A 7,549-nucleotide genomic window follows, 5' to 3' on the forward strand; every position below is an offset into this window, starting at 1 on the left:
GACAGCCATTCGGCGGTCAAGATTTTGCTGCCTTTTTTACTCCTTTTAGATGGCGGTAGTTATATCGGCATTTCCTGGGGTGTGAAGGCCGGTTTTCTCATCGATTCAGTGCCCGCGCGATTAACTCGAGATGCATTCAGTAGTCACCGTCTTTTCGACGCGCATCGCCGTTGCTTCGTTAGTTCAACGTTGTTTGTTTAGATGGACCCTGGGACCAGGAAAGGGATTGAGTTCCTTGTCAGCTGGTCTGTACGCACATGGAACGAGTTGCGCCCAAAGGAAACGCCAATTGCGTCTATCTTTTCTTTCTGCTTCATTATTTCCTCGAATTATCGGCTTGCCGCGAACCGTCTAACGTAGCCACTTCTATGCTGTGCTTATGTAGGTGTTTTTCTAACCTTCCGCGGTGGGCATAGTACGTCTAGAATCGCAGCATCCTACGCCCTACGCGGTTGTACTGGACTGGCAGCCACGCATCGTTATGTAGCTTCTCAAATAGCAATACGAGTAGGTTGTGGCACTTCGTAGAGCATAAACGACGGATCCAAAAGAACTGTCATATTCCGCAAATATATCTCTCTGTATAATTCTTCCAGAGCGAATTTAAAAAATGCGGCTATAGTCGGATACCAATTAAGTCTGCAGTGAAGCCTCGCCCACGCATTCATAACCGCCAGCCACTGTTCATCCGCGAGGCTGCAAGTATTTGGTGCTTCAAATTTTTCTGGTTACCTGAACAAGGCGGAAGCCGCAAAGAAAAAGTTATTAGTGCGTTATTTTATACCTTTTCCCTCGCCTATTATTGTGGAATGGCCAAAGCCTAATTCTTTATTGAACTGAAATAACATGCTTGCTTTGCTGCAACAATTTACTGTCAAGTTTCACTTCAGTTCGCACTGGAGTTTCATGAGTAAAACGGTTTCAGCAGTGAAATGAACGGCACCGACGACTTTTGAAGAATGAAATGCTCAGGCTCCAGACACTTTCTCCACGTCTGTTGAACACCCAATTGCTTCCGCCGATGAAAAGACTCTTCAGGAACACAAGACGCTCCGGAGGTATCACGTACGAAGCCATTTTGAAAAGGCCGAATGACGAAGATTTTGTTTGCTTCTGTGATTGGCTGCGGAAGTAACACCACTCCGCGCAGTTTGCGTACCTTGGTTGCCAACTGCTGTTCTTTTTAAGTTGTATTCTACTAAAGTAATCTTTATTTTACGCTTTGGCTTCTTTACTTGTTTTTGGAGTGTTCTTCGTGTTCTTCCTGCGCAAGTCCATTTGGCGTAGTTCCTTGTTTTCCAAGTAAAGGAGAGATGTATCGCACATGCGTACCTATAAAATACACCTTATTTCATTTCTCTTTTGTGGGTTTACCCTTTTTTATGGCCAATGATGGACGTCATTCACATTTGTACTAGTAAAGCTACCGCCCCCGCATTTGCATAGAAGTTACCTTGGGTTGCCCTCCTCCCCCTGAAAAAAATCCTTGCTACGTGCCTGTGTTGCAAATATAGATTTTATATACTCGCAACATCCCCGTAAGAATATCATGTCCCAAAGTGTGAGACAACATACATGAGCGCTCAGTTACTTCCGAGATATTGCGCATAAGAAAGCAGTTAAACAGAAGTGGACCAACAGTGCACTTTTAAGGCGAACTTTAGGGCGCCTATCTCCACACTTGTGTCACTCTGGAATATCATGTAAAGATGAAGCGCCTTACAACCTCACCGGCTGCAATACGTAGACTGCACCATGTCCAACAAAGGAATTATTAAGAAGTTGTTTGATGAAATTTCGTTAATTAGTTGTATATGTGCTTTCATTTCCCTTGCAAGCAATGTCCGCCTCAGAATAATCCAGATGAACGACTACATTTATGTTTGAATTACATTTGAATTACGTTTTTTCTGCAAGACGCAATTTTTTAAAAACTCCGTAAATATTGAAAAATATTACCCTCTATATTTCTGCATGTGGCGTCGCGTTTCTGAAAATGCGCCTTCTAACCAGCGACAGTGCCTATTAGCATTCTGAAGTGATTTCTCGGAATTCATGTGGAGTTGGAGTTCCCTGAACACTTTCTACAATTACTGAGGCTTCCTCTCTTTGTAGATAGTGCATCACATTCGACGGACGCATCCAGAAGTCGGGGCTTAAACTGTTACTCGCACTAATTAATTCAAGCGAATGAAGGATTCATGAGGCCTGGCAATTTCGTTGCGAGAATTTGCGCATTCGCCATCATGGTTTTATAACAGAATCACAGCGGTATTGATCACAGGCAAGTTTGTTTCCTAATCAAGTCAAAAATTAGGTGGGCGGTATGCCACGCAGATTCCACCGCGTCCATTTATGTTTTCGTCTAATTTGAGCAAGTGCACCGCCTTTGATAGGCGTTCGTCAAGCGCGTGAGGGCAGCACCTGCCTCGTGCTGGGGTATTTGCGTATTGTGCTTTGCTTCTCTCCTGCACGCGCAGCTTTTTCTTTCCATTTTCAACACATTTGCAGCTCCCTCTCGTCTCAAGTTTCTTTTTCGTCATCGTTGCCGAGGGAAGTAAATAATCTGATGCGCAATGTAACTTTCCGCTAAGGCAGGGTTGGTTATTCAAGAATTATCTCGTAAGTTATTCGTAGTAACAAGAACCTTCAGCCTTCAGCAGGAAATCACTACTTCTGTTGCATGTTCTTCTGTTCTTTTAGACACTACATACGAACAGAATAACGTTCATCATCAGCTTCAGAAACTTCCAACACGGAAAATGGCCACTAAAGCTCACAAAATCCCACAACTCTAGGCGTTAATTTCGTAATACCTGCAGCAGAAACTAGAGCAGTTATAGAAGCACGTGGTGCTCGCAAGTAGCGAAAGAAGAAGAAGAGGGCTTCGACGTGAAGAACACTTGGTCATGGCTGACATTCAGATCAGTTTCACAGCCGGTTTCTCGGGACAAAGGCGCCGGGGCGGAGCCAACGTTGGAATGGAAGCAGCAACCACCCGGCCGCCTTCTGGTAAGTAGTCAGGCAACAGATGGGCCTCTATTACCGTCACAATTTCCGGTGTCTCTTGCTGGGCTCTTGTGCGGATGGCTGCTTTGACAATGGCTATTACAAAGGCGCAGGTTGGGGCGCCAGTGGATTTTCCTGGCACCAGGACCTTCCCAATGGAGGCGCCTTGGAGGCTGGAGCGGTCTGCTTGCGTGAGGCAAACCCACAGAAGGCGGAGCTCCCTACCATCTACGGAGACGTCGGCAATAGGGAGCGTGGCCTATCAGCGAGAAGCAGCCCCGGCCGAACAGACGAGTGCAACCAAGAAGGCCACATGAGCCGGGACTGTCCCACTGCTCACTGTGGAGGACGACGCGGAGGCCTCAGGTCTGGCGAGGAAGGCCACCTGAGTAGGGATTGAATGCAGACACGTAGGCGCGACAGAGCGATATGTGGGTCGCTACCCTTGCCGTGCAGCCAGATTACGAGATTTGTGTTTATTTCGTCCTTTATTCGATCGTTCTATATAAAGAAATTCTTACATTTCTAGTTCTTTGATGATTAGGATAATAAATATATTCTTCCACCGTCTACTACTTGTATTCCTTTTGCGCAGAAGCCTTCGTACTTTTATTATTCTCGTGTGTCGATTTGTGTTACATATAATACTTCACATCGTTCCATGTGACATCACATGGGTATTTTACATTGCACGACACGCAATCAGAACAAATGAAAGTACTTGGGATCTAAGAAGAAATCCTATGCTTATCAAGCGTCAGAGCCCACAAATGCGGAGTTACAAGAAAGGGTGTGTGTTGTTCGCAGAATTATTGCTCGTTGTTAACAATGGGGCACTGGGCGTCAAGAGGAACACGAGGAAAAGGTAGGAAAATGTGACGTCACTTTTTGTTGTCAATTGCGCGATATAGGCCGGCGATTAACGCAGTTTAATTAATATGTCCTGGAACTCGAAGCGATTTGGCCTTCCACTAGGCAGTGCAATGTAACTGCATACTCATTATGATGTACGGTTGAGTAGAGATCACCTGTTCAACAGGAAAATCGATGCATCGAAACACCCACCATAGGGTTGTCGCGTCCTATCGCGCCCTTCTGCAAAGCACCGCTTCTTTCCGTATGGACGAGAGTACTCGGTTTTGGGTTTGGCCGCATCGTCGCAAAGGCCGCTCAGTCCGTCTACCACCGATGCCGCACGAAGGAGGCGAAAGCGGACACTTGTTCAGCCTTCACACCTCATTAGCCTTAACACAACACGTAAGAGCAATGAAAGCAACCTCGCAAACACCACCTCAAACTTTGCACTTATCCATCGGTACACTGGCACAACCAGAATTGACAGAACACATGGAGGACCCAAACACGAAAACATGGGAGGGAGCTTATTGTAGTAGACGAAGTTTGCGAGCGTGCCTGTGCGAACGCCACAAGAGTGCACAGCATTGCTACTCATACAACGCAAACCGGTTTTATCCGGGACGCACTAGAGAATAGGTACATTTTATAAATGATAAATTGAGCCCCTGATCTAAGAAAACTGTTTACGAAACACATTTTGTTAGGATGAAATCATCATTGCTTTCTTTTAATTAAAACACATCTTCTAATTGACAGCGTTTGGTCTCGCCTCATTTATGCTTTAATCAAAACGCGGACCACCCTCCTTGTGGATGTCGCTGACAGTTGGTCCTGGACAACTTTCGTCTCGACCCATGTGAATTTATTTTGAATGTCGCGCTTGCCAGAAGCAAATGATGGCTCGCTGGGTAAGCGGCGCTTGCTTGCAAAAACACTGTCCTGCACTCTGGAAGTAGCGCTTGGGTAGGAGCGGTTTTTTTTTAATTATGGGGTTTTACGTGCCAAAACTACTTTCTGAAGATGAGGCACGCCGTAGTGGAGGACTCTGTAAATTTCGACCACCTCGGGTCCATTAACGTGCACCTAAATCTAAGTACGCGGGTGTTTTCCCATTCCGCCTCCATCGAAATGTGGCTGGCGTGGCCGCGATTCGATCCCGCGACCTCGTGCTCAGCAGCCCAACACCATAGGCACTGAGCAATCAAAGCCTATGTCTACGTATATCTAGTTCCACGGAATTTTTAAAAATCACTTGTGCTAAGTAGCACAATTCTTCTCCTTGAGTTGGATTTCTCGAAAAGGTGGGCATAACTACTATGGGAAATCGAAACACATATTCAAATTATTAAGAAACAAATCGCTTATTATTTTCTTAATTTTTACTTTACCGAACATATTGCAGTTTGTGGATTTAGCTGGCGGTATCGCAAGACGCATCGACTGGAAACACGTTTCTTAAGTTACTGCCGAGATATTGCGCATTAAAGAGCAGTTTGTTAAAAAGAAGTGGACCAACATTGCACTTTTAAGGCGAATTGCTGCTCACCGCTCTGGTTCCTTAACGGATGACTTCGCCAAAATAATTGCACCTGACCTCGCCTCTGCGCAGCCCACGAACATACGACTCCTGCTTGAATCGTACAGTGACATCTTTGATTTCGGCGACAGGTCTTTAGGCCAAACATCTTTTCTTCACCACCGTATAAACACTGGAGATACGTATCCTATTCGTCGGTGTCCCAATCGTTTATCGCATGCTGAACGTCGAGTCATCTCATTAGAAGTGGACAAAATGCTCTGCAAAGGCGTCAGCGAACAATGCTCGCTACAAAATTTCTGAAAGAAAGAAATGACCACAAAAAGAAGATAGGAGGACATTAACAATAATTAGTATTAATTGTCGCAGCGTTGTAAACAAAGTCTCCCATCTGGATAGTATGCTGTTAACGCATAATCCGGACATAGCTGTGCTAACAGAGACATGGTTAGATGAAGAAATATTTGATTCCGAATTTGTGCCAAGAATCTATAAAGTCTTTCGGAAAGACAGCGACAGAAGAGGTGGTGGAGTGGCTATACTGTTCAAAAGCACATTTCAGATTTTAAAACTGCCTGATGTTGCTACAGTTTAAGCTGTCTTTTGTAAAGTATATGCTAACAATTTCATATATATATACTTTATTGCCTCACGAAACCAGACGATAAGTTAATTTTAGCTGGAGATTTTAACTTACCAAACATAAACGGGGCTACTTTTTCTGTTGAATCTCCGCACGCTGTAGGAGATGCTCTGCTTGATATCATGTTTCATTTCGATCTCTTACAAATTGTGAAGAGCCCTACTAGAATCCAACAAGATTCTTCATCAATACTGGATTTATTCTTGGTACGAGGCAATATTAAGAAAAACTTTCATGTAATGTAGTGGCTGGTATTTCTGATTATCAAGCCGTAATCTTGGTATTAGAAGACATATTATTGGACCGAAAGGGTGATACTGGACACTTTCTGAATTTCGCCCGTGTTAACAATGAATCGATAATTGATATTTTAGATATTCATTATAATAGTTTTCTGCACAGCACTTGTAGCGTGGATGATCTGTGGCTTGTTTTCAAAAACATTGTTCGTGACTGCATTCAGCGTTTTGTACTAGTGATATGCAAGAAGTCAGACAATAAGAATCCCTGGATTACGCGAGAAACTTTACAATTGCAGCGCAAGCTAAATCGATTAAAGAAAAGAATAAAAAAATCAAGCTCAGCCTTTTTAGAGGCAAAAATTCATGAAGTTTCAGAGAAATTAAAACAGTGCATTCTGAAAGATAAAGAAAAATACTACAATAAGCAACTTGCGGGTTTTATAAAACCTGCACCTGAAAAGGTTTGGCGGTCAATTGCACCAGTTTCTCGTTCTACCGATGCATTTATTATAAATGGACAACATGTAAGTAACAACGTCCAGGTTTCAGCAGCATTTCATAATACCTTTAAGAAAGTTTTCACGAAAGATGACGGGCGTCTCCCACCCTTTAGCATGTGCCTTCCTTCCATGCCTGATGTTATAATTTCTGAAGAGGGAGTTTTAAATCTATTGTTAAAACTGGATATTAAGAAATCACCTGGACCAGATGATATTCCAAATGCCTTCCTTAAAAAGTATGCAGAGTGGTGTTCAAAGTATTTGTGCGTCCTATTCACTCGATCATTGAAAGAAAGTGTTCTACCGTGTGATTGGAAAACTGCTAGAATTAAGTCTTTGCACAAAAGTGGAGAGAAGACGTGTATTGAAAATTGTCGCCGTATTTCATTAACTTCAACGTGCAAATTATTGAAACACATCATTCATAAGCATCTAACTAATTTCCTCGACGAGCATAATGTACTGGCAGCTGTTCAACACGGTTTCAGACGAGGGTATTCCCCATGCACTCAGCTGGTCGAAACAATCCATGATTTTGCGACAGCAATCAACGAAGGAAAACAAACTGATGTTATCTTTATGGACTTTCGAAAATCTTTCGATAAGGTTTCGCACAAGAAACTACTTCATAAACTCAGTTTTATTATAAATAATAAACAGATAATAACATGGATACAATCGTACCTATCTGATCGCCGTCAATTTGTGGAACTGCATAAAACTTGCTCCAATTACGTTCCTATCTATTCTGGCGTTCCTC

At 43.4% G+C, this 7,549-nt stretch overlaps 1 long non-coding RNA gene across 1 annotated transcript; it reads left to right on the forward strand.

The window, feature by feature from the left end:
• Positions 1-2,740: 2,740 nt before the first annotated feature.
• On the forward strand, positions 2,741-3,579 carry LOC135911771 (uncharacterized). Its single transcript, XR_010567445.1, has 2 exons — positions 2,741-3,012; positions 3,117-3,579. It is a non-coding gene; the product is annotated as an uncharacterized lncRNA (long non-coding RNA).
• Positions 3,580-7,549: the final 3,970 nt, after the last annotated feature.

Source organism: Dermacentor albipictus, chromosome 1 (genome assembly GCF_038994185.2).
Source record: "Dermacentor albipictus isolate Rhodes 1998 colony chromosome 1, USDA_Dalb.pri_finalv2, whole genome shotgun sequence".
NCBI classification, from domain to species: domain Eukaryota; kingdom Metazoa; phylum Arthropoda; class Arachnida; order Ixodida; family Ixodidae; genus Dermacentor; species Dermacentor albipictus.